Genomic DNA, 27,337 nt, shown 5'->3' on the forward strand with positions numbered 1-27,337 from the left:
TCACCTGTGGCTCCCAGAAGCTGTCAGCATGCGACAGCAGCCACATCCCAGGAAATAGCGTTGACGGGCTGGCTAAACCAGGTGAGGGTAGCTGATGGGTCTCAAACCCTCAATGAGTTATGAACTTCCCCTGCATGTGAAGACAGGCTCTGGTGGGTTGAGTGGATGAGGCAAATAACGGGTCCAACAGCCAAGAAAGTAATTTCTGCACATGCTGTAGAGTGAAGTGAGGGGCAGATGGGGCTCATCAACCTGGTAAGGTAGCCCATCTAGGAGAAGGTAAACACACTGACCCTATACCTCCGCTGCCTTGTGGGATATCTTGGGGAGAAAAAAAGACTAAGGAGTAAATACTATACAAATCCAGAGTGGAGTCCCTAAGATGATTGAATACTGTCTTGTACACCTCCTTCTGGCACCTCCTGCAGCCAAGCAGGTACCAAATGTATTGTTCTGCTTTCCTTTGGACCACATCAGTGAGGCCAAGCAGGGGGGTCTTGTCGTCTGAGCAGCTTGGGACCTCCATACACACTGCCCAGGCTTGTGAAATAACACAGGAGGCAGCAGTTACAAGTTACTGGTCTCTGCAGTCACAGCAGGTGCTGCGATTCTCCAATGGTTTGATTTCACCTCTGGAGGCACACTGCGTTGTCTCACAAAATGGTGACAAAAACAAAGACATGAACTACTTATTAATTCTGTTGCCTCCCTGTTCTTATCTGGATAATGAATCTCTGTAGTTTTGCTCATTTACTATAAAGTCAGGCTTGTGTCTATACTCAAAAATAGATTTTTGCTTTGGTACAAATGTAATAATAATAATAATAATAATAATAATATTTTTTTATTTATACAGTGGTACCTCGCAAGACGAACGCCTCGCAAGACGGAAAACCCGCTAGACGAAAGGGTTTTCCGTTTTGGAGGCACTTCGCAAGACGAATTTCCCTATGGGCTTGCTTCGCAAGACGACAGCCCATAGCGAAATATCCGGGACAGCGGGGAAGCGCAGCGCGTCTTCCCCACTGTCCTCGGACCTCCTCCGAAGCCGGGCGGTGGGGCGGGAACGCCTCCTCCCGCCGCCGCCGGGCTTCGGAACGATGCTCCAAAGCCGGGCGGCGGGGCGGGAACACCTGCCCCCGCCGCCCGGCTTCGGAGCATTGTTCCGAAGCCGGGCGGCGGGGAGGGAACACCTTCTGAAGGCGGGCGGGGGGCGAAAGTCTTTGTTCCCCCCTGCCTGCCTTCCCGGGAGTGCGGAGAAACACAGCGCGTTTCTCCGCTGTCCCGGAGGGCTTTTGAAGGCAGGCGGGGGGGAGCAAAGACTTTTGCCCCCCGCCCGCCTTCAGAAGAGGTCCTGGACCTCTTCTGAAGGCGGGCGGGGGGCGAAAGTCTTTGCTCCCCCCTGCCTGCCTGTCCCGGAGGGCTTTTGAAGGCAGGCGGGGGGAGCAAAGACTTTCGCCCCCCGCCCGCCTTCAGAAGAGGTCCAGGACCTCTTCTGAAGGCTGGCGGGGGGCAAAAGTCTTTGTCCCCCCTGCCTGCCTTCCCAGGGGCTTTTAAATCGCCCCGGACAGCGGAGAAGTCCTCCGCTGTCCCGGGGCGATTTTAAAATGCCGCCCGCCAGCATTTTAAGATCGCCCGGACAGGGGAGAAGTCCTCCGCTGTCCCGGGGTTTTTTAAAATGCTGGGGGTGGGAAGAAAAGCCCTTGTCCCCCACCCAGCCTGGTCTGAAGGCGGTTTCCCTAGGAACGCATTAATTGATTTTCAATACATTCCTATGGGAAACTGTGCATCGCAAGACGAAAAACTCGCAAGACGAAGAGACTTGCGGAACGAATTAATTTCGTCTTGCGAGGCACCACTGTACCCCGCCCTCCCCAGCCAAGGCCAGGCTCAGAGCGGCTTACAAGCAATAATAAAAACAAGATGAATGATTACAACTTAAAAACAAAAATAAAATACAACATTAAAATAATGGAACATTAAAATATTAAAATGTAGCCTCATCGCAGGAGGAGAAGGAAAAGAAAAAAGAAAGAGAGGGAGGGAATCAAATTGGCTCCAAGCCAAAGGCCAGGCGGAACAACTCTGTCTTACAGGCCCTGCGGAAAGAAATCAGATCCTGCAGGGCCCTGGTCTCATGAGGCAGAGCGTTCCACCAGGCCGGAGCCAGAGTTGAAAAGGCCCTGGCTCTGGTTGAAGCCAATCTAACTCCCTTAGGGCCTGGGACCACTAGGGTGTTGTTATTTATGGACCTTGAGGCTCTCCGTGGGGCATACCAGGACAGGCGGTCCCATAGGTACGAGGGTCCTAGGCCGTGAAGGGCTTTAAAGGTCAAAAGCAGCATCTTAAATCTGACCCTGTACTCCACCGGGAGCCAGTGCAGCTTGAAAAGCACTGGGTGAATATGCTCCCATGGCAGAGACTCCGTGAGGAGCCTCGCTGCAGCATTCTGTACCCGCTGGAGTTTCTGGGACAGGTTCAAGGGCAGCCCCGCGTAGAGCGAATTACAGTAGTCAAGCCTGGAGATGACCGTCACATGGATCACTGTGGCCAGGTCAGGGCGGGAAAGGTAAGGCTTCCAAGTATTTCATACTGCTAGTACCATTTGATTATAGTATACTTTCTACTTTTACTGGATAGCTATACTTTTAGGATTTAATTAACAGAGGTGATAAGCCTTTCATTGACTGGAAGTAATTGCTAAAAGAGCAGGTTTAAGTCTAGACTCTACGCATACAGATGGTATGAGTTCATTAAAAAGCATCTGAAAAAACACTCCCTCTGCCCCATTCTCCTTCCACCTGAACTATGAAATTTGTATTACTCTCTCTTATAGCACTGCTATAATTATTACTAAGATAGTGTATGAAATGGGCTTTGAAGACTCTGAAGAACTACATAAAGGTGAATTGTTACACATACACTTCACTCTCATAGATACATACATATGAACCCATCTCTTTCCTCCTAATCAGTATCTTCTTGTTAGGAGACTATGCAGAGCAACCCTTAAGGGAAAGCTACTGTGGGGAGAGGGGAAATGAGAGCAAAGCATTTCTAGTCATCCTTAAGTTCATTTTAAACTTCATAAACCTGGGAAAGGGAGGAGCCCCCCTACACACACACACACACACAATCAATGAATGAATGAATGCTTAGGCCAAGGATCAGCTTAAGCCCAAGAGCTCCATTTTGAACCTTAATATCAAGAACTTTAAGAACATAACATTTCTTTAAGGAAAAAGCAAAATTAAACCACGTAAGGAACGCAAGAAGACGAAAGCTTCTTAAAAGTACACCAGCGTTTATTCGGCAAAATTGCTGGCGATGAGATACTACAGTACTTTTAACATGGGGAATCGGCCTCTTTTGCTGCTCCCTTTAAAACATGAGATTAAATAGTGACCACCCAAGATTGGGCTCACCATCCTCAGAGTCTCCTGAGGCAGGAAATATCGGGGGCTTTTTTAGAAACTCTCACTCGCTCCCCGCCCTCGGCAGAATCACACCCACAGCTGTCAGCCCCGGGAGCGGCGGGGAGCCACTGAGCCAGGCTCACTAACAGCGGCAGGTGGGGCGGGAAGTGCGAGGGATGAGCCCCCTTCTTCCCTACCACTCCCCCGCTCCCCCCCCCCCGCAACGCACCTGCCCTTCAAGCTCAACGGACTCACCCGGCTGTAGGCCCAGCAGCCAACCGGCTAGAAATGATGCAACCCGAAGGAAAGCATGACAGGAAGTTTAGAGGGAGGAGGGGCAAGAGCAAAGCGCGGCACGCCCACTAGCAACAGCCTCTCAGGGCGCTCCGTGCACAGGCTGCAAATAAGGCGGCCTCCCATTGGGCCGGAGGGTTTCCGGGCAACCATAAATCCTGGCCGAGGTTTCGGGGGAAGGGAGGCGCGTAGCGGCTGAAGAGTAGAGATAAGAAAGGGTAGACGGGCGCGCACGTCCTACTTGGCTTGCGAGTTCTCTTGCGCTGCCTGCGAAGGGCGGGCGGGGGTCGAGTGGAGCGAAGCCGCGCCGCGCTCACTCTGGGGGGGGGGGGGAGCGCCTAAAAGAAGAACCTTGAATGTCTGTGAAGGAACTAGACTGGCTCTCAGTGCAGCCTGGGGCTGCTTTCCTAGCTGCAGCGCCCTGCGAGGCTCTCTCAGTCGTCAACCCTGATTGTTTTATGGAAGACGTGGATGGCGAGGATGTATATTGCAAATAATACTGCTATCTATCTATCTATCTATCTATCTATCTATCAAATTTGTATACCGCCCCTCACTGGAAGATCCTAGGACATCTTCACAACAGAAAAATGCAAACTGATAATACTAATGATGAGTTTACGAAAGGACTGCACCTACACATTGTTTCATAAAATTTTTACAACACTGATGTACGTAGTCAAGTGGGGGGGGCAAGGGGGCAGCTGCCCGCCCCCCTAAATCAATAAAAATAAAATACATAGGAAGCTGAGGTTCTGCCTCCCCTAACAAAAGGCCTGCCTCCCCCCAAAAAAATCCTCCTGGCTACGCCCATAGGTTTTGTTATTACAGTACTAATAACAAGTGAACCTACTTGGGGTGTGTAATGGATTGTTTCTATATAGAAATTAATTTTTTTTAAATAAAAAAGAAATTGTGGCATTTGTAAGCCAATCAACATACGAAGTGTGATTTGAAAATTCTCTCTGCTGATTCAGTCCATAAGTGATAAGTAAAGGTAAAGGGACCCCTGACCATTAGGTCCAGTCGTGACTGACTCTGAGGTTGCGGGTGGCGCTCATCTCGCTTTATTGGCCAAGGGAGCCGGTGTACAGCTTCCAGGTCATGTGGCCAGCATGACTAAGCTGCTTCTGCGAACCAGAGCAGCGCACGGAAACGCCGTTCACCTTCCCGCCAGAGCGGTACCTATTTATCTACTTGCACTTTGACATGCTTTCTAACTGCTACGTTGGCAGGAGCAGAGACAGAGCAACGGGAGCTCACCCCATTGCGGGGATTCGAACCGCCGACCTTCTGATCAGCAAACCCTAGGCTCTGTAGTTTAACACACAGCGCCACCCGCGTCCCTCATAAGTGATATAGAACTGATCAATTGCAATGTCAGTAGTTTGCATTGCAGTCTTTCTCCTCTGTTGCCATTTAAAATCTCTGGATTTCAAAATGATTTCTTGCCATGTTGTTAAGTGAGTTATAAGAAAGTATACTTTCTTATATATAACTTGGTATGCTTTCTTATATAAAAATTTCTTATATATAACTGAGTTGTGGGTGTGTGGCACCACTTTGTGGTGGTTCCAGTCCTACTTGGATGGTTGTTTCCAGAGGGTGATGCTTGGAGAGTGCTCTTTGGCCCCATGGAGCCTTCCTTGTAGCGTTCCTCAGGGTCTGATTTTATCTCCAGTGCTGTTCAACATCTACATGAAACTACTGAATAGGGTTACCCATGAATTTTGAGAACATTGTCGGCAATATGCTGATGACAGAAAGTGTTGGTATTAAAGGGTTAAGAAGCTCTAATCAAGACGCTCTAATCACTGAGCAGCTGGAGGTAGTTAGGCTTCCAGGAATGTGAGTTTGTATAACTAGTCAACTCACTCGTGTGTTTGCCCCCTTCCCCCTTTCCCTTTCTTTTGGGGCGTGTTTGCTGATATGTGTGATTCTTCACCAGGGTTTTTTGTTTTGTGTAAATAAACCTTTTATTTGAGTTCCAAACCGCTTGCTCCAAGATTCCTTTATTGAAAAGATGCTGACTCTCCAGCCCTTCTTGAGCCGCTGTGCGAAAAGCTCTGCTGTAATGGAACGTTGTCGCATCGGAAGCGCACTGGACATTTGATAAGCATTAAACTAATTAAAGTTTAATGGGACAGGTTATGGTTGTTTGTACGTCAAGAAGGAGATAAGGAGTGCAGTTAAGAGTGATTTATGCAAGGACTGGAGCGAAGACAGAAGCGGTTGCCGACAACGAAAGCCTTCAAAGCAGCTTGAGTCCTGCAACGTGCCTAGGAAAAGTTTTAAAGAGGCACTGCGCAGTTTGTACTCGCTGGAAGACGCCTTATTCCTCGAGGAGCCACCTCAGCAGCTGGGAGACGGTCTACAGGTCTGTGAGTATCGTTCCTAAGCCCCAGGGAGGATGGCAGAGTCCCAGAAAAGTTTTACTGTCCCCTTTACGCGACTCAATGGGAAAAATTGGCAAGATTGGAAGGCTAGAGTAAGGGTTTGGTTGCAAGCAAAAGAGCTGTGGAGTTGTACTGAAGCACCGCCTTTACAGGCAGCTGCAGACGCGTCTGCAGAAGACAAAGCAGCAGCGGCAGCTTCACAGAAACGTGACAGGAAAGCCCAAGGTCTACTAGTTTTGGCAGTGGGACCAGAGCAAATGCCTTATGTTTCCGAGTTAAAGAACACGCATGAGGTCTGGACGGTTCTGCAGCGGTTAAATTACAGAAACACTGCGGGGGCCAAGATCCATGCTACAAGATGTTTGTTTGATTTACGTCTCCAACCGGGAGCGTGTGTGAAAGAACATATTGCCAAAATGGTGTCTGCATTTAATCAACTAAGACAGCTGGGCAGTCCTTTCTCTATGGAGCAGCAGTCATACATTTTGTTGTCTTCTCTTGATAAAAGCTATGAGACTCTAGCTTTAACTTTGGAAGCTATGCCTTCAACTGAATTAACCCTTGAATACATTTCTTCTCGACTTGCTGATGAACAGGATAAAAGGCAAAGAGAAAGAGGTTTGTCTTCAAAGGGGAGTTATGCTGTGCATAAGAGTGGGGATGCTGAGTTTGAGAACACAGTAAATGCTTTCGCAGCTAGACACTGTTTTCGCTGTGGTTCCTCTTCCCATTTAATCAGGAATTGTACACGTGAACCTGGTCAAGATAGCACCAAGGCCGTTGCCCCTAGTTACCAGACAAGGAGTTCCAGGGGACGTCGAAGAAGAGGAGGCGGTCATGGCTACTCCCACAGCACACAGCACATGGCTTCAGCAATGGCGTTGATGCAAGGGCGTGGCCAAGGCAGCAATCTACGCTGGTTGATCGACAGTGGTGCATCTCACCACCTGGTGGCGCCATCTAGTGTCCGTTTGCAGAATTGCAGACATTTGCAAACCCTTAAAGTTGTGACAATGGCAGATTCAACTAAACGTTCCTTAGAGACTGTAGGCACAGTGTTTTTGAAGTGTTTGCAAACAGAAATTGATGCTTACGTGCTAAAGGGAATGAAGGGGTGTATTTTGTCTGTGTCAGAACTTGATAGAAATGGGTTTAAAACTGTGTTTGAAAATGGGGTTTGCACTATTTCAAAGAATAATGTATCTCTTTTGCAGGTGGAATGCAGAGATGGGTTATATTATTTTGAGACAAGTCCAGATGAAGTTGAACAGGTTCATGCTGGTTGTGTGAACTCGCCTACCCATAATTCTTGTGTTCATTTATGGCATCGCCGTTTGGGACATATTAATTTTCAGTATGTTAAAAGACAACCTGAATTATCAGAAGGGTGCAAATTGAACAAATGTACTAAGTATTTGGATTGTACTGCATGCAAAAGGGCGAAGGTTCATAGATGCAGCTATCCCAGTTCAAATAGGAAATCTGACAAAGTATTCCAACTTGTGCATATGGACCTATGTGGCCCAATGCCTGTTGCTAGCATGGGAGGTTCGAGGTATGCACTGTGTCTCTCAGATGACAAAACAAAGGTTACATGGTTTTTTCCTCTCAAAACAAAAGCAGATACTGCAGAAACAGTTAAAAATTGGGTTCATGCAGTAGAACTTGAATTCGGTACTAGAGTTCTTGCTTTTCAGACAGACAGAGGGTCAGAATTTACCGGGTCTGTGTTGCAGAATTTCTTTAAGAAAAAGGGAATTAAGCATCGTCTGTCTACACCTTATTCCCCCCAAGAGGGAGGCGTGGCCGAACGTAAAAACAGGGTTCTGCAAGAGTTGGCAAACTCTATGTTGTTTGATGCTAAACTTCCTCAAAGTTACTGGGCGGAAGCCTGGCAGACGGCTACTCATGTTCTGAACCGAGTATATAATTCGGTAATTGATACTACGCCATATTTTGCTTTATATGGGAAGAAGCCCAAAGTTAATTACTTTCGGGTGTTTGGATCTCAAGCCTATGTACTTATCCCAAAAGCGTTAAGGAAAAAGGGAAGTCCAAGGGCTAGGAAACTCATCTTTTGTGGGTACGAACCACATGCCAAATCTTGGAGGTTCGTGAACCCAGATGGGGATACTACAAGAGTGGTCCTCAGTAGGAGCGCTGAATTTTGTGAGCAATCCGGATGGACTCACTTACATGCTAACCCTGACATTTTGAGAGATGGTTTAGGCATTTATGCTGAGAAAGAAAGTCCAGAGGGTGATGAGCCAGAAGGGGATGGTGCACATGGTTCAGATGCAGATTCTGACCAGGCACAAGGTTCTTCTCCTAAGGTAGAAAAGCCAGAATCTAAAAGTGTTCCAACATCGCCAGTCATTAGGCCTAGCAGACAGCAAAAGCGAAGCAGGTCGCCTGCAACACCAAGCCCAAGGGAGGTATCTAAACGGAGGTCTCTATCCCTAGAGGCACGTCCAGACATAAAGTCTGAGACAGATTCTGACAGCCAACGGTCAGAGGGGGCACAAGAGGAGCAATTGCGCAGGTCAAAACGTGCCACAAAGGGCAAGCTGCCAGAGCGGTTTAAGGTGACAAGTGTATACGTAAATATGGCACAGTGTGAGCCAGATAGCTATGTAGAGGTACAACAGCTTCCAAGCTCAGAAGCCGCAAAGTGGCAGGAAGCAATGGAAAAAGAGATGGCTTCAATGAAGTCTCTCGGTGTGTTTACAAGTACAGAGCTTCCAAAAGGCCAACAAGCTGTAGGTTGTCGATGGGTATATCGTTTAAAGCCCACAACTACTGAGGAGTTGCAATATAAAGCCCGACTAGTTGCAAAAGGGTTTTCACAGCGCAAAGGAGTTCACTATTCTCAAATTTATGCCCCTACTTCAAGACCGGAGTCATTAAGAATGCTTTTAGCCTCTTCAGCTAAGAAGGGAAATAAGCTGTTTCATTTTGATGTCAATGTGGCTTATTTAAATGCAGACTTACAGGAGGAAGTCTATATGACGCCACCACCAGGTTTTGAAGGAGACAAGCCAAACCAGGTCTGGCGCTTACACAAATCCATTTATGGGTTGAAACAGTCCGCCCGTAATTGGAATTCCTGCTTAAACGATGCTCTAGAGAGCATGGGGTTCAGAAAGAGCGCAGCAGATGCGTGTCTTTATCTAAAAGGCTCGGGATGTGAACAAGAAGCAGTCTTGATATTTGTTGACGATTTATTATACAGTGGAAAGGACGATAAACTTGCACAACAATTTGCCACAAAGCTTGGAGAAAGGTTTCAGATAAAATCACTAGGCAATGTATCTGTTTATCTAGGAGTTAAAATTCAGCAAGATGAAGATGGGAACTATTGGCTCAGCCAAGAAGCTAAGATCCAGCAGTTGCTGGAAAGGTTTAAAATGGACAACTGTGCAGGTGTTAAAACCCCAATGGAGTTAAGTTACACAAAGGATGCTCAAACTGAGCAACAGACAGAGTTCTGTAATCCCGGGGTTTATCAGTCAGCGATAGGCAGTCTACTCCACATTGCACAGTGGACTCGGCCTGATATAACATATGCTGTCAACATGCTGTGTAGACAAGCTGAAAAACCATCAATGCATGCTTGGCAAGGAGTAAAAAGAGTTTTAAGGTATCTCCAAACTACCAAAAGGTTTCGCTTAAAACTATCAGCAGAGGGCAGCACACAACTTGAATGTTGGGCTGACAGCAGTTGGGCTGATGCTGGACCAGATAGAAAATCAGTGTCAGGAATGGCGATAAAATTTGGAAATGCACTAATTGGTTGGAGATCAAGAAAACAATCACTTATAGCTTTAAGTTCAACTGAATCTGAGTTCAGTGCATTATCAGATGTATGTAGAGAACTGGAATTTTATAAACAACTGGTACAAGAATTGTTTGGAGAATGTTCCCTACCTATCAGAGTGTGGGAAGACAATCAACCTTGTATTAAACTAGCTAAATCAGGTCAATTCAAGGCACACACAAAACATTTGGATATCCGTTATCAAAATGTATGCCAAAGTGTAAAACAAGGTTTAATTGAACTAAAGTATTGTCCAAGCCAAGAAAATCTCGCAGACGGTTTTACAAAAGCTTTGAGTCCGCAATCTCATAAATGTTTCTGTTCAGGTTTAAGTTTGAATTAAGGTTGGTACAGCTCAGTGTTACGAGCAAGAGGGGGTGTTGGTATTAAAGGGTTAAGAAGCTCTAATCAAGACGCTCTAATCACTGAGCAGCTGGAGGTAGTTGGGCTTCCAGGAATGTGAGTTTGTATAAATAGTCAACTCACTCGTGTGTTTGCCCCCCTTTCCCTTTCTTTTGGGGCGTGTTTGCTGATATGTGTGATTCTTCACCAGGGTTTTTTGTTTTGTGTAAATAAACCTTTTATTTGAGTTCCAAACCGCTTGCTCCAAGATTCCTTTATTGAAAAGATGCTGACTCTCCAGCCCTTCTTGAGCCGCTGTGCGAAAAGCTCTGCTGTAATGGAACGTTGTCGCATCGGAAGCGCACTGGACATTTGATAAGCATTAAACTAATTAAAGTTTAATGGGACAGAAAGTTCTGCAGGTGTGGCAGTGGATGCACTGGAGAGCCAATAAACTGAAGCTCAATCTTATATGGATTGAACTTCAGTTTATTGGCTCTCCATTACTGAAGCAAGGCACTGTTATTGGGTGGTTCCCTAGACCAGATGGATGGGAGGTTGCCCGCTCTTGATGGGGTTATACTGCCTTTGAAGGATTGTGTACTTCTGGATCCATTGCTGTCGCTTGAGGCTCAGGTGGCCCTGTGGAACGGACTTATTTCCATCAGATTGGTTGGTGGCCCTGCTGTGCCCCTATCTAGATGGGGATAGTCTGACTTCTGCTTTGGTAACCTCTAGGTTAGATTACTGCAGCACGTTATATGTGGAGCTGTGTCCAAATATGGTTCAGAAACTTCCGCTGGCGCAAAAGGCAGTGGCCAGGTTGCTCACAAGGTCAAGACAGCAATCCAACCTCAACTGTACAGACTGCCAATTGGTTTCTGTGCCCAGTTCAAAGTGCTGGTTTGAATTGAGTGAGGAGGTGATTCATTGTGGCAGGGATGTGGAGAGATTAAATACTGAAAATTTATATGGAGGAACAGATGCTGTCTATAGGCAAAAAAAACACAGAGATGTACAAACATTATTTCTTCTTTTCTTTTTATCACTGATATTAAATTTCCATCAACATGTGTTTCCTTTGCTGTTTTGTCTTTTATGTAATTTGAACACCAGCATGGCCTGTTTGTAATCTAGGGTGTGTTCACAGCATTTTGCTGCTGTAAGTAATCAAGAAACAATCCTTCTGGCTCAGGCTTCATCAGTGTTCAGTGTTTACTTATTTCTAGATTATCTTTCAGGCTTCGCTGCTGTTTTCCCTATGCTGCCTAAAAGGGAGTGAACCACTTTGGAACTACATTAGTTTTTCTGGGGAACAATTGCTGAGGTAAAGCAGGTAAAGTATTGTGTAGCTATTTCTGCCTCCCTAGGGGGAAATAGTTGGGGTAAATAATAATAATAATAATAATAATAATAATAATAATAATAATAATAATAATAATAATTAATAATTTATACCCCGCCCATCTGGCTGGGTTTCCCCAGCCACTCTGGGCGGCTTCCAAAAGAATATTAAAATACTGTGATACATCAAACATTAAAAGCTTCCCTAAACAGGGCTGCCTTCAGATGTCTTCTAAAAGTCTGCCAGTATGGTGTAGTGGTTAAGAGCGGTAGTCTCGTAATCTGGGGAACCGGGTTCGCGTCTCCGCTCCTCCACATGCAGCTGCTGGGTGACCTTGGGCCAGTCACACTTCTTTGAAGTCTCTCAGCCCCACTCACCTCACAGAGTGTTTGTTGTGGGGGAGGAAGGGAAAGGAGAATGTTAGCCGCTTTGAGACTCCTTAAAAGGGAGTGAAAGGCGGGATATCAAATCCAAACTCTTCTTCTTCTTCTTCTCTTTGACATCTGGTGGGAGGGCGTTCCACAGGGAGGGCGCCACTACCGAGAAGGCCCTCTGCCGGGTTCCCTGTAACTTGGCTTCTCGCAGTGAGGGAACCGCCAGAAGGCCCTCGGTGCTGGACCTCAGTGTGAATAGGCATTGTGGTGCCCTGCACAATGTTGCCAGCTATAACGGCAGCCCCAGCCAACTATGCCAGTTGTCAGGATTTGTGACAGTTGGAGCTCACAACACACTGGCAGCTCCTCGGGGTAAAGTAAGCAGCATTCACATAATTAATGCAAAGGAATATTCAGAGTGGCACTATTTTTCTCAGCCTATATCAAAGCGGAAAGGCACAACAGTATCTACTACATACCTCACCCTCCATAAATTCTTCAATTTTAAATGAAAATAATCCTGTATTCCTTAGAAGATAGGATTATCTAACTTTACCTTTAAAGTTAACCTGACAGGTAGGTTAGGCTTAAACAGTGCACTTCACAAATGAGGAACACAAGTCATTTTGGCTCAAGGTCCAGAATTCTGCCCTCTATAGTACAATGGCTTCTGTTACTACTATAATTTCAGGGGAGAGTAAGAAGTGCAGTTCTTTACCCCTCGCATTAATGTCAGTAGTAAAGTACATTAATTTTAAAAGTTTAATTTCAAACATATCATACCTCATCAAGGTATCTGGTCCCATCAGTCTTGGCTCTGGAAGTGAGAGTCCCATATGGTTTGAAAATATTCACCTGGTTGTCTAACAGCTAAATGGGCAGAATAAAAACATTGCCTCCTTTCTGTTTCTGGTTCAGTATTCCTCCATACCTAGGGTGTAGTTATCTTAATTCCAACAAAATTCTGTGGTTTGTTATGAAAATATTTCTTCTGCCATTTAACAAGAAGGAATTGAAGATGCTGATCATACACTGAAAGCAAAATGCAATAGTCTGGAGATGGCATGCACTAAAACTGTAACTGCCCAAGTTCTAGAAGTGAGGCTATGCAGAAAACCTGAGCACAGGATATCTCTTAATAAAATATGTACCAGCACTTATGTTCATTAATGCAGCACTTGCAGAGATTTGTAAAGCATTTTACAGCACAGCTATAAAACAGAGTTAAAACATGCATACATTTACAGCTTCACTCTATGCTTTCAAACACACCCTGGTACCTTAATGCTATGTTAATCAGCTTTGAGTGAAAGACCACTAGAGGGCAATATTTTCCTTCACTGGGTAGTCATTCAATACCGTACTGTTATAGAGTCCTATAGACATCTGCTTGAGAAGGACTTTTCATATATTCATTGTTATCCAAGTTCTGGATTCAGGTATTAAAATCTGTTTTCATAAATATTTCAAAGTTAGTGAAAAGCACTGATGATTTGTATAGGCCAGGGGTGAGATCCCCAGCAGAGATTTAAAATCATAAAACATGCAAGCAAAGTAAAGTGTGGAAATACAGACTGTTAGACCTTTAAAATAGCCCTTCTATGTTGCTTGCAAAGTTCCCCACTTCCCTTAGCATAGAAACAGACTGCACATTTGGTAGGTTAGGAATTGTTTACTTACAAACTTTTCAAATGTCAGATTCATGTGCTATTCCATACATCAGCAAGAAAAGACATGCGGCAAAACCTAGGTTAGTTCCCAAGTGGTAAATGTTTCTAAATTAATTGTATCAAACACAAAGATGGCTTGCTTAACCCACCGCAATCTAAGCTCAGAGCATGTATTGTAGACCTCCTTACTGTTAGGGTTCACATCATGGAAGAGAGAGAACAAAGAGTTTGGTAATGCTACCTCCCAAGATGAGGGCGTGGCCCTCGCTAAGACTGGCAGGACAGCTTACTCTATGGTCTTAACCGCTTTATGCATTCATTAGAATTAAGCATTTGGTTGTATGAGCCTGATTTATCCCACAGGCGTCACATGCCAATGGTGGGTGGAGCAAGAGGCAGAAGTGTGTCGAACAGTATTAATGAAAATGTGCGCTTACATAATAGGCTAGTTTCTACAGACACACGCCCCCCTGTCTTCTTTCCAGACAAGCAAGAAGAATCATCAGAGTTCAAGGACACAAAATATGGGCTGGGCAAGGTTACTATTAGGCAGTGCTTTTTTTTTAGAACAAAAGGTGCCAGAACTCACCATTAAATTGTTACAGTAAGTGCCACACTTTTGACATTTAGGGGAGGAAAGACACTGGTACTGCATAACTTTTATCACCGCCAGAAAAAAAGCACTGCTGTTAGATGGATTTGCAGCTGGTTAACTAATAGAACCCAAAGAGTGCTCACTAATGGTTCCTCATCATCCTGTAAAAAAAGTTGACAAGTGAGGTGACACAGGGCTCTGTTCTGGGCCTATTGTCGTTCAACATTTTTAATAAATGTCTTGGATGACTTGAGGAGATGCTCATCAAATCTGTAGGTGACACCAAACTATGATTCACATTCTGTGCAAACCATAAATGTCAAACAGGTATGTTTAAGTTAGAGTTATTCTGTGTTTCAGACTACAAGCAGCACCCACCACTCTCCTGAAGGTATACAGTCCCAAGGGACTCCCAGTGGAGGGAAAGGGCAATGTGGGCCAATATGATTATCACAATAGCAGCAAAGAAAGTTGTCAAACATCACGGACAACAGTGGTTGTCAAACACCACTGTTACATGGAGAATCTTAGCAGATGAGCATAGCTGTTTCTGGATGCAACATGATCTTACCTGTATGGTGGCTGAAAAATGTTCTGCTGCAAGAATCAGCACTAGGAAGTCACAGCTGCATAGATGGAGAGTGCTTAGTACACATGCATTGCTTCAGGCAGTCAAGCTGAATCATATGGGCCTTTCTGTGACATATGAGCCAGCCCTAAGGCAGACAGTTATGAATACAGTGTTTCCCTAAATTCCTATAGTAAGGTACTCTAGGATAATTTCTCCAAATCAGCTGAGCCTGATGATTCTGCATCGTCCATTAAAGCCTCAAGTACTGTGAGCAATATTAATGTTAAGCCTTATAACTTTGCAGTCTACTGGAAAGTCTCATGGAAAAATAACACTCCCAGTGATTAATTTGTTGAAAGGGAGACACCAAAGTCTGAATATATGTCACGTAATTAGTCCTGGAAGACCTCCTTAATTCAGACTATATACAGTGGGGCAGCTAAGGAGGCTTAGACTCAAGACTGTATTGCCCTTGCTCCCAACTCGGTAGTTGGTAATGTTCACTGTTTCACTCACTTTAAAATGTGGTAAGCCAGCCATGAGTAATTAGACTAGGCACAGGGTGTGGTTACTCAAGGGTGAAGGAATGGTTCTCTGAACATGCTCAGATGCACCTTTTTATTCACATTTTTGCAGGCTCCACTCTAAGGAGCAGTTTTCCTGATCGAACCCTGCCCCAAATTAAGCCCAGCTTTTCCCCCAGGAATGCTATTTAAATGTGGATTTTAATTTAATTTTCTTTGTCCAGGCAGATTTCTTAAAAAGAAAGAAAAGAAAAGAGTGAGCAGGGGGGAAATAGCAGGCTTGAAGTTTATGAGAGTGCATTGTACCCTTGGCATATTTAGGATAAAATGAGTGGGTTGGGAGGGTGTCTGAAGACCCAAAAGCTTCCCAGAATTGTTAACATAGACACTTCTTAGGACAGGTGGACTCCAACATGCATCAGCCCCAGCCAGCATGGGTAATGGTCAGGAATGACAAGAGTTGTAGGCCAGCAACATCTGGAGGGTGCCACACTGGCTATCCTGAGCTTAGGGAATAACTATGAGGTTTCAGTGCAAACCTCTTGATCTGCAGCTGTTACAAAGTCTATCCAAATATACGTTCACAAGGTAAGCAATGACATCACCTTTTCTCATCCCACTACTTTCCATGTGACAAAATACACACATGGTTTATTCATAGCTTAGATGACAGTTACAGGTCTGACATCAAAGCTTAGCACTGGAATGCTGAATGCCAGGTGTCTGTCTCAGAGGTTACAAAACAACAAAGCAGGGATATGAGTATGCAGAGTGCCTTTCCCAGGCTAAATCTAGGTGCACACAGCTATGTGCATCACTTGGCTTTTCCACACTTGATTTATAAACATGACTGCTAAGTGAATGTGTGGACTGTTGGAAAAAGGACATGAAAAAGGCTTGAAAGGCAGAGGTCCTTTTATCTACACATTGCAGAGAGTAGTCTACAAACAGCCTTGCAGTATAATTCACTGTTATACCCTGATTGTAGGTTGGAGGGTAAAGGTGCTTATGGCGGCCCTGCAATGTGCTCCATTATTAATATTGCAAATTAAAAGGTGAGACTGGTTTTGATTCCCATTCAAGAACCCACATTCAGATTGCACCAAGGCTGTGTACACACTCCCATGTACTCTACATCCAGTGCACTCCCACCACTGATTTGGGAAGTGGTGTACATCAATAGCCACGATCCATTTCAATCCCCTCCTGAGAGTTTCTTCCAAAGATGTTGTGCACTTCTGCAAACTAGGTGGTTACAATCAGCTAGCTGCTGATGGTTCCATGTATGTGGCTGTGGTTGTTTTGGTTCCATAAGCAACAGCATTTGGTTAATTTAATTGCAATTGGTACATCAGACACATTTTGATTCTAAATAAATACACATACTTTTCATCAGAGATCTGAATAGATACTAAACCACCACACAATTCTGATTCTCATTTTCTACTGCCACTCCACAGATTAGACCAGGCATCCCCAACCTTCAGCCCTCCAGATGTTTTGGACTACAATTCCCATCATCCCTGACCACTGGTCCTGTTAGCTAGGGATCATGGGAGTTGTAGGCAAAAACATCTGGAGGGCCGCAGGTTGGGGATGCCTGGATTAGACAAATGACAGGCTCTTCTCAGCAGATGAGCCTTTCCTCTGAAAATTGTTCTTTCTTTTTTTTAGTCAATGGTGGCTGATTAGTAATAAGTCATGCTTTGTATTGTAGTTCATTTTTGTAGTTCTTCACCAGGTGAAGAAACAGGATGAGGTGGCAATGTGAACCAGTGGGGTGAGTCAAGGTGTCTTGAGTTACCTGACACTGCCTTCTGTTTTGCCTCAGGCAAAACACTTCTTCCTCACATGAAAAAATATTTCAAGGGTACCGTCTTAACCAGGCATAGACAAACTCCGGCCCTCCAGATGTTTGGGACTACAATTCCCATCATCCCTGACCACTTGTCCTGTTAGCTAGGGATGATGGGAATTGTAGTCCCAAACATCTGGAGGGCCGGAGTTTACCTATGGCTGGTCTTAACCTAGGCCTCTCAGAATTATTTAGCTGGTGAATGTATTTTGGACTCCCTGTGGTGATATAAGTTATCCCTGTGACTTTATTTGAAATATTCACATGGAAGAGAAAAAGAGAGGATCAGGAGGTCGTCTAATCCAGCCAATGCCAAAGAATAGGATTTTATCACGTTAACCATATCCGTATATCATACAGGTACATCATTACAAACGCCCCTGCCATTGCTCAGCCAACTGAGCAGTGTACTACACACACAAACAAATGCTTTTATTGTCATCAATGTGAGGACTAGCAAGACTCTGGAATGTGAAGCAAAATCCATTCATGTAGCCTCCTGCGGAAATGTAGGGAGGAATTAGACATCATGCTAAAGTTTCCGAAAGCACAAGAATTTCTGCTTGCCTGACCAACTCTCTCCCCTCTCATTCCCCTGCATATTCTGAGGGTTCTCCCAAGCACACACCCCTGAGACTATATTGGGGGTGTGAGTGTAGGGGCACGGCAGGAAGAGAGGGGGCAAGTCCCATTACACTAACGGAAGTCATTGTGCAGGCCAGTTACTGGAATCCAGCCCATAGCTGCACACCACAGCCAATCTCTGCTGAGCAGTAGCTGGTTGCCAGGGGGTTCCAGGCGCTCACCCAAGCGGATTTTGCAGAGTCTTAGAAATATGGTTTATTCATACATATTTACATATGAAGCCTTCAATGGAGGGGGTGCAGAACATTATGTTCAAAGGGTGTCCCTCATTGCTCCTCTCACAAAGTAGCAGCAGCCAATCATGGCCTCCAGTCTCACAGTGCAGCCTCCTCTAGCCAGCACCACATGGAGTTTTGCCTACATTCCTCCTCCTTGTTCCCAGAACACCTTGCTCCAAACCTCTGCGTAAAAGGACAATTTTTTCCCCTGTGTGACATCACATTCATGTTGCCCTTGTAGGGTCTTTTGTCTTCTAGATGGCTTTTGCGATGGGGTAATGGCAGGGCCATCATCTCCTCTGCCTCTCTATCTTGCAGCAAAACAAGCTCAGCCTGTCAGCTCACCTTAATTGTCTTTTTTTAAAAAAAAAAAAATTATTAAAAGTTTAAGAATTACAGAAAGAAGTAAAAAAGAAAAAGAAAAAGTAAACAATGCAAATCAATACATTACAGTACATATTAAAAAAACAAAAGACACAATACATCAAAACAAAAACAAAAGCAAAAACAATTAAAAACACATCCAATATTTCCATATCTTTATCTTTCATTAACTTGTTTCATCGACCTCCTCACACCTCCCTTTTTTGTGTTCTAGTTATTAATTATTTCAGCAATTCCTTTCCATCTTTCACTGTTTTCTGTCATTTAATTGTCTTAATTTATTTTAACCTTATCTTACCATTAAAACCCTAAAACTTATTTGTACTTAACTCCTTATAACATTTCTACTAAAGCCGTATAATTTCATTCCAACATTTTTCTAACACTCATTAATTTTACAATATTTCTCTAAATAAATTTTTAAACTTTTTTCCAATCTTCTTCCACCGTCTCTTCTCCCTGGTCTCGGATTCTGTCAGTCCTTTCTATCAATTCCATATGGTCCATCAGCCTGGTGATCTTCTATCCGAGGCTCTTAACTCTTTTCCATGTCCCTTCTGCAGATCTTCTTCATATTTATACATGTGCTTTACTTTATCTTCTGCTGATCTTTAAGAACAATATTTCCTTCCTTTGGCACTGAGGAGTAGATCTCGGGGAAACTCCAACCTAACAATGTATTTATTCCTTCTCGACAGGTCAGCCCATTCTCCATAGTCAGAACTAGAGTCCAAAAGATATTTCAGAGCGTGTTTCAAAATCCCTCCAAAGCTAAAGGCCCCCACAACTCCAATCTCCCCCTGACCCAAATCCAGGTCCCAAAAGCCAGAACATCCCTGCATAAAGGGATCTATCCAACTTTCCTTCTCCAATCCAAGCGGGACTCCATCCCTCCAAATCTGGCTTTCTCTGGATTCAATCGTAAAAGGCAACAGCTTATGTTCATCAAATTGCCTCTGTAAGGCCGGGGCTCTCTCCACTTGGGTTACTTGAGGTTCAACAACAACTTTCTCCTTCGTCTTCTCCACAGCTTGCCATGTCAAAACAGATTCCTGAATAAAATCCTGAGTTGTTTCTGTATAGGTATTCACTTTTTGTCCCAAATCAGTCATTTTTTGTCCCAAATTGTCAATTTTAATAATCATCACATCAGTCTTCTTATGAAGCTGTTCCAATAAAGCACTTGTCTTGCAAAATGCAATCACTAAGGCTTCTTCTGTCGACATTCTTGTCCAAGGTCAATCTCTGATTCTCACGGTCTTTAATCTCTACAGCTGGAAAATTCCCCAGCTCCACTCCTGCAACAGTTTCAAAAACTCCCTCTAGGGGAAACAATTTCTATTTGTATCCGTACTTTTAAATGCAGATCCAGCAACAAAGTTAGTTCGATTTTCAGTTACTTTTGCTCCTTTTTAAATGCAAAAGGAAACAATGGAAACAATATATTTCTCTTATTTAACTATCTGTCAACATACGTTTTATTCACAGTCAATGAACTTTCCCAAAACGTCGATCTTACTGGCAGCCCATTCCCAGGTTCAAAACTGTGGTAATTTATCTTCCTTCACTCTCTCTCCTGCAGGCTTAGGCGATCTAAAATTTCCCCCCTCTTCTCCTGCTTCCAAGGGGGGTTTGGTAATTTTAACCAATGGAGATTTAATCCTTTACAAAAGGCTTTCCAGACTTTAGTTTGCAACTTCTTTGCTTCAATCTATTTACAAAAGAGGAAGGCGGACTTCCTGTTTGAAACCTTCCCGTTTCGATGCTAAATTAAGGTGTTTAAAGATCCAATTTTCCGTTCTACTCACGGGTAGTTGTTTAAAGTCCAATTGTCCACAGGAAAAAGTCAGCGCTCTCCGGCAACAGCAATGCGGCTTCACTCCGTGAAAGAAGCAGTCGATTCGAAGCACCGCGCCGCTCACCCCACGTCGCTCCGGAACCCCGGAACCGGGTTTCCCCGCGAGTAGGGGAGGCACAAAAGGTGCCAGCCGAATCCCACGTCCACAGGCTTCTCCCGCCTGTGGTTTTTAGTGGGTCTCCGCCTTGCTGTGGCGGTCCAGACCCTGATTTCCACGGAGCGGATTCCTCCCGATCAGAGGGAATCCGCCATTGCCGGAGGCGCTAACCCGGAAGTGGATCCGCTCACCTTAATTGTCAAAGCTCTGATTAAACCCCAGCACCCAAGAATCTAGAAGGAAAAATCTGGCACCCACAGATTTGGGGGATCCCTGCTCCTCCACTAATCCAGTATTGACCTACCAACACAAGTAATAATTCCAACTCTTACGAATCGTGATAATTATAAGTAAACGTATTTGCCCCTCCAATCAGTAAATGAGTTATGAGTGTGGATGGGGTGTGGGGTTTAATCCTTGCTATTCCAGCATGACGGAGATTAGGAGATCAGACAGCAATAACTTCTCCAGTTCACTGTTTTGGTCTGAGCTACATATAACTTCCTGTGCAAAAAGTCTGATGGAGGGGAAGGGGCAAAGCAGAGCTGCTCAAACTACACGCACCAATCAGCCATGCAAAATGTGGGCAATTGCACAAAACCTCCACACAATGCAAACATTTCAGGACCATTTTGGATATTTTACAAATGCCAGATCTTTTTGCAATTGAATTAAAAGTGGTTTGGTGAATGCAGTGTTCCAGAATAGCGATGGAATGATAATGACATGTGGAAGTACGGGAATAAGTCTGGAAAAAAACCCCAGCAGCTATAGAGCTACACAAAAAACATCTGGAAGGGCGCTAAGGCACATTTAAGACAACTAGAGTTTGGCTGAGAGCCAGTGGGTAGCATATAAACTTCACATTTTGCCATATATCAAATTGTAATGGGATAGTTTTCCTTCTTTAAAAAAAAAAAAAGGCGGGGGGCGGAATAATTAGGATAGTGAGCCAGATCCTCACATATCCCCTGCAGCTACAGTATTATGGTTCTCCTGCTTTCCCTAAGTGCAAAGCCCAAGATTTTAAAGTGGTCGTTTACCATTAAGAAACAAGGTGTGCATTAGTGCACCCAGCAAAGAGTAGTGAATCTAAATCATCATCATCAAGACCCTCCCACCCCACTGAAATATCTGCAAAAAATAAAATAAATCCACATTGGAAAACCCAAGCTGAACTGGGAGAAAATAAGTAAAGGAACACAACAAAGCATAAACTCCTATTTTTGAAGTCTCTTAGTGAGACAGTTCTGTTTGTTTACTCATCTTCTCGGGGTGGGTGTGTGCAAGAACTGCTCCACGTGACGATTATAAACAAGGCCAGAAGAGCTGGCTGCGCGCGCGTCCCCTTCGATTCGTGCTGGCGCTGCTGCACTCTCGTAAATAGGGAAACGTTTGACCCATCCTCTTCCTCCTAGTACACCATATTCCACAGCTTCTTTGCTACCCGCCGCCATTGCAAGGAATTTACTACACAGTACTGTACTATATAGCAGTCATTTTAAGAATAATAACAACAACGCGCATTCTTAAAAAGTAACATTAACCTGACCTTAGCGATGATAGATGAGCAGCACTGCTCACTTTTCTTAAACTGAACTGCCCCCGAAAATGTACCCCGTGCCGTCCAATCTCAGCGTCTTGTTTACGCAGAAGAAATATCTCTTGTGTTCAGTGAGGTTTACTCTCACTTCTAGCAAGTGCGCATAGGTTTGCAGTCTTAGTCTGACAGTTTATGAGAAAATGTTCATTGGTGAGGGAGGGAAGCACCTGTGGAAGCGGCTTCCACGCCGGGGCTGCTTCATGTTTCTGGAAAGAGAGCAGATCGGTCTCCTCTCAATCCCTAAACATGCTTCCTTGTGAGCTCCGCTGAACTAAAAGGGGTTTGCTTCCAAATCGGGGTGCAAGTGGAAACGTCCAAACAAATATGTCCACCTTCAAGGAACACAGTCCACCATTTTCTCTGCCCTGGCCAAGGAGACAGGATGGCGGAATCGTCTGCCAGCTGACATGGGGGTTGGGTGGGTGGTGGAGAGGTCCATTGATATGAAGCTAAGAAGCAAGAAGGAGTTAAATTGAGCAGGGAAATAGAGTTAAGAAGGAATTGAGTACTGTAGATATATATAGCCTTGAATGTCACTGAAAATGCGCTTTGCAGCCTTCCGTCCTAGGAGTGGAACCGCAGACTGTGCATTCTGACGGCTCTATCTCTCCGCTACCGAGATGCGGACGTGAACTTTCTCGGGCCGCCACACTCCTTTCGCGTCTGCCGGGTTCAGCGACCCACTTTGAGCCATTTTACGCGCCTACCCCACTCGCTCGCGCTTCTACGGACAGCTAGGCACTTTACGGAAGAGACCTCGAAGACGCGGCTCTCGAAAGAAAACGCAAGCGTAAGTACGGTTTGTGCATAGGAGCTCAGGAGAAAATGACTTGCCTTGCGATTTGGACCAAACCAACATAGATATAGATATACACCCTCACACAAACACCCCCCCCAAAAAAAAATGGGGAAAGGAACCTCACAGCAGCATCTTCCCTCCTCCCCTCAGATTGTCTAATTTTTGCGTTTTATTTGTGTCCCTCCAGTTAAGGCTCTGGAAATATTTGTGGGAATATTTGTGTAGATAATTGTGGGAAACGGCTCACCCCCCTACAGTGGCCGCCATTGGATCGTTCCAAACTATATATATAAGTGGGCGAGGCGAAGCGTTCAAACACACAGAGGCTGAAGCGAGTAGGGAGAGTTCGGTATGTGCTTTATTTTTTGAGCGCTTTGAGCTGAGCGGAACTTGTAGGCACAGCCCAGTGGCGCTTCACTCCTCCTCACCCCCCCTCTCCTTTCCCCACCGTCTCAGGCACCAAAATCCCGTTCCTGTAGAGAAAGGGGGTTCTTGGACTTGAGCAAAAACACCCCCGGACCCACCTAGCAACTCTGAGCAGCAGCAGCAGCAGCAGCTAGCCTTCGAGGTGGTCAAGCTGCCCCTCAGCCTGCAGCCTCTCGGCCGGGCTATGCGCTGCAAAAAGGCTCTGGTCAAGAAAAAAACGGAGCGGATTGTGAAAAGGTAGAAGCTAGGCGAGGAGAGCCCAGTGTGGGGGATCTGGAGGTTTGAAGGGCGTCTGGAGAAACCGACCCGAGAAGGAAGCAGCGAGAGGGGGGAAAGGACGAGGCGAGGAGGGCTGCTGCTTTTGGGGGGGTTGCTTGGCAGCTGCCCCGGGAGTATGCGAGAGGAGTGTCCTTTGCTATGCTGAGAAGGCAAGAGCTGCTGATGTGCGGCAAGGGGGTCCGCTGCTGGGATCCCCCCCAGGCCGGGAGAGGCGAAGAGGTGCCGGAAGGGGCGTTCTCCCGCTTGCAGCCGCTGAAGGAGAGGGGGCAGCCGCGGAGGGTCTTCGGCCGCGGCAGGCCCAGCTGGCACCACCGGAGGCGGGGCAGGAACCCCAGTTCCTCGAGGGCGCACGGACGCCAGCACTATCACCACCAGCAGCAGCAGCAAGCCAAGGTTTGGCCCCGCTGCTACCGGCCCACGCGGCCGCGGGTGCTGCTGTCTCTGCGCCCGGTCAACATGATGGGCAAGCGGGCGCCGGGCATGCGGGCACCGCGCAACACCAACCAGTTCCTGATGCGCGAGAAGTACCAGCTCATGCACCTCCGCTCGGACTCGGTGGGCACCGAGAGCGGCGGCTCGGACTGCGAGATGGACCCGCTCGATATGGACTCGTACCTGGGCGTGCTGGAGAACGCGCGCGGGGCGCTCATGGACTGCCCCAGCGCCGACGGGTCGCCCTCGCCCGCCTGGGCCCCGACGACAGCGGCGGCGCTGCTGCCGCCCCCCGACGACGGCGGCCTCCTGCCGCAGGCGCCCGGGCTGCGCTTCTTCGGAGGATCCCTGGAGGGCGCGCTGCAAGAGGAGAGCTTGCAGTACTTCCCCTCCGAGGACGATGTCATCGAGAGCGAGATCTTCATGGAAAGGGACTTTCACGAGTTTTGTAGCAGCATCGCCTGACCTGCCTGGGCTTTTCTTTTCTTTCCGTGGCTGGGCTGAATGTCATCTCGTTACGTTCTCTTTTTCACCGCCGTTTGTCCGAGTGGATCTCGGGAGCCACACCGCCTGGGTAGCTGGGGTGGGTTGTGGTGGTATGAATGTATGCTTCAGTGTATTGAAAACTCCCCAATCTCTTGACTGTCCCCCCCCCCCAAAATGGACCAATGGTCAAGTCACAACTTACCACAAAGGTGTGTGGATAAACACTTGCTAAGGTGGCAACCTGTGAAGATAAGTAGGATTTGTTGAATTTGTGTCTCACACTTGCCCCTGATGTATGTGGGCAAATAGCCATCTCTGTCCCCTGCGTGGTGACAATCCGGTATGTCATAGATCCTATTAGATCCTCATTTTTATTTCCTGCCCAAGGAAACTGCAACAACTCTGGTCAATGGTTTTAACCAGACCCTTTGGGCACACCATTATTATTAAAGATTATCATTGGGAGAGACAGGGCTAGCCCCCCCCCCCCAGGAGGCAAGGTGAGGCGATTCCCTCAAGCAGCAGCATCCACGGGGCAGCAGATCCTGATGTAGAGCTTTATTCCCCTACTGTTCTCTTACTTTTCCCCTGGAAGTGGGGGGGGGCACCATTTTGTGGTTCACCTCAGGTGCCAAAATATGTCTGTCTGACCCTGAGGAGGGAAAATTTAGATTTTGACTGGGGAGGGGGGAGGAAGCGCTCTGGCTGAATTTGTCATTTTTATGGAATATGCTCAGAGAAGCTGCTCAGATGCAAAGAACAAAATTTATGTGGTCAAAAGAGATAACAGCATTTATGTAAGACGCATTGTGTTCTCGTAACATTTGTGTATTTTTTTATGATGGCATAATCAGGAAGAATGCAGCTACATCCCATATGCCTTCAACTCCCAGTTAATTTGGGGGATGGATGGAGAAGGGAGTTAAAAGAGAAAGACGCTCTGTATTGGGGCATTAAAAAACAAAACAAAACACTGCCCTGCTACCCCTTTGCGTTTTTGTCAAATGGGGCCAGGCCAATTGATATGCAAAATTCTATGATTATGACTGTAAATGAAGTACACTTTTTATAATTAAAGGAAATGAGATGTGACTTCTTGTGGGTTTTCCCCCCACCTCTTTCTCTGTGGGAGGTGGGAAGATGCAATGGGAGAGGCGAAGACCAAGCCAGTCTTGTGGAAGGAGGGAAGGGGATCTGCAAGCCTGACAGTGCTCACTCTGTGAAAGAGGCAGTTCCAAAATTAGGTAAACTCATTTTTCTGCTGTTCTGTGCTGAATACTGGGCAGATCTTTAAATAAGAGACATCATTAAATCCCTGGGCTGTCATAATAGGAGGGAAGTAGCACAAGTGCCCACTCCACCGTTAAAAATAAAAAAGTGTTAAAGAGGTATATAGACCAGCTTGACTGCCTGCCTCTTAGAAGCTAAACATTTCAACAGGAGACACCCAAAGTGTGGTTTGCGTGTTGGTGGCACAGTGTGAGGAAAGGAATACAAGTAAGCCAGCATTACGTCTGACTCAACAAGGCAGTAGGCAAGAGTGAGGAACAAAGGTGGTGGGAGGGATTTGAGAACCTGCAGGGAATAAAGGAACACAGCCACCTTTACGAAAGTGCACACCATATCTCACAACGAATATCCTCTACTGGAGAAGAAGCAATACAATTCAAAATTGAAATACAGTGGTACCTCGGGTTACATACCCTTCAGGTTACAGACGCTTCAGGTTACAGACTCCGCTAACCCAGAAATAGTACCTCGGGTTAAGAACTTTGCTTCAGGATGAGAACAGAAATCGTGCTGCGGCGGCAGCAGGAGGCCCCATTAGCTAAAGTGGTGCTTCAGGTTAAGAACAGTTTCAGGTTAAGAAGGGACCTGAGGAACAAATTAAGTTCTTAACCGAGGTACCACTGTATTCTCATTCAGCCATTTTTCCCTACCATGAACACTGTTGATAAAATGGAGGGACGAAAATTACCTGGCACTCCAAGATCCAGCTTTGAACACTAGAGGGAGAAACAAGATCTCTCAGCTCAACTTCTGTAGCAGTTTGCTCATATGATCAGCAAGGAAGCATGTACTAGGGAACACTTGGACGTGCTGCAGAGAGGAATAAATAGATCACAGACATCCAGTTCCTACAAGCCAGTTCCCACCCTTCCAAGTTGTAGCAGCTTGCTTGCACAGAGAAGAGGTGTCAGATTTTGAGAAACCTCTTGTTATTTTTTTAGTGTGCTTTCAAATACTACTTGTTTGTTGCAGGAAAAAAATAATTTTCCAATAAAATGTATGGTTACTTGATTTTTTTCCAGTCTCTTGATGGGAAACATTTTGGTCACCAGGGCAACTAGAGTTGGTAAACTGGAGTTGGAAGCGGGGAAAAAAGAGCAATAGCGGTCATTGCCTGCCAAAATGTGCAAGAGGAGGTGTTTGCTAGTTCTGGGAGCTTGGAGTTAGGACAGGAAGGTGGAAACTTAAAATGTCTAAGTGTTGCTAAAGATTAGCACACTTCTCTCTCCTGCGCACAAGCGTCTAAGCATTCCCTGAGCTCTCCTGGCATTGGTGTGGTTTCCTGCATGGCAAGCAAGAATGTTTGACAAGCAGCAGGGAAAGTAACAGTGGAGCCATTGATTCTGAAACTTTAGTTTACATGACCTATTCCACGTAGGATAACCTGAGCACAATAGCACATGAGAGATTGCCACGTATCAGTGTAACTTGAGCCTTTTTATACATACCTTGCAGTGTGGGCAGCATACATCTAATTCTGATTGGCAGGCTGCCACTTTTCCAACATTAAGAAGCGTGCACCTAAGAGATATGCAAAGTGCTTTGCCTTATGTATGTGGGTGATAGCCAGAGTTCCCCCTGCTTTTCCAGAACTCCCTTTTGCAATGTGCATGGTTTGAGT

At 45.7% G+C, this 27,337-nt stretch overlaps 1 protein-coding gene and 1 long non-coding RNA gene across 3 annotated transcripts in view; one reads left to right on the forward strand and one right to left on the reverse strand.

The window, feature by feature from the left end:
* IARS1 (isoleucyl-tRNA synthetase 1) overlaps positions 1-3,808 on the reverse strand; it is an 84,440-nt gene extending 80,632 nt beyond the window's left edge. Inside the window, exon 1 of one of the 2 annotated variants that reach the window (XM_081176112.1) lies at positions 3,672-3,808. The gene's annotated coding sequence lies outside the window, so the exon portion shown is untranslated. Of the gene's footprint in view, positions 1-3,645 lie in introns of both variants that reach the window. The other variant, XM_081176113.1, reaches the window with a different exon arrangement.
* The window catches only part of LOC308577287, a 397,406-nt gene extending 370,679 nt beyond the window's left edge, over positions 1-26,727 (forward strand). The window contains exon 2 of the long non-coding RNA XR_014003568.1: positions 26,331-26,727. This is a non-coding gene — a long non-coding RNA (uncharacterized lncRNA). The remainder of the gene's footprint in view (positions 1-26,330) is intronic.
* Positions 26,728-27,337: the final 610 nt, after the last annotated feature.

This window comes from Podarcis bocagei (assembly GCF_964188305.1).
Source record: "Podarcis bocagei genome assembly, chromosome: 2".
NCBI classification, from domain to species: domain Eukaryota; kingdom Metazoa; phylum Chordata; class Lepidosauria; order Squamata; family Lacertidae; genus Podarcis; species Podarcis bocagei.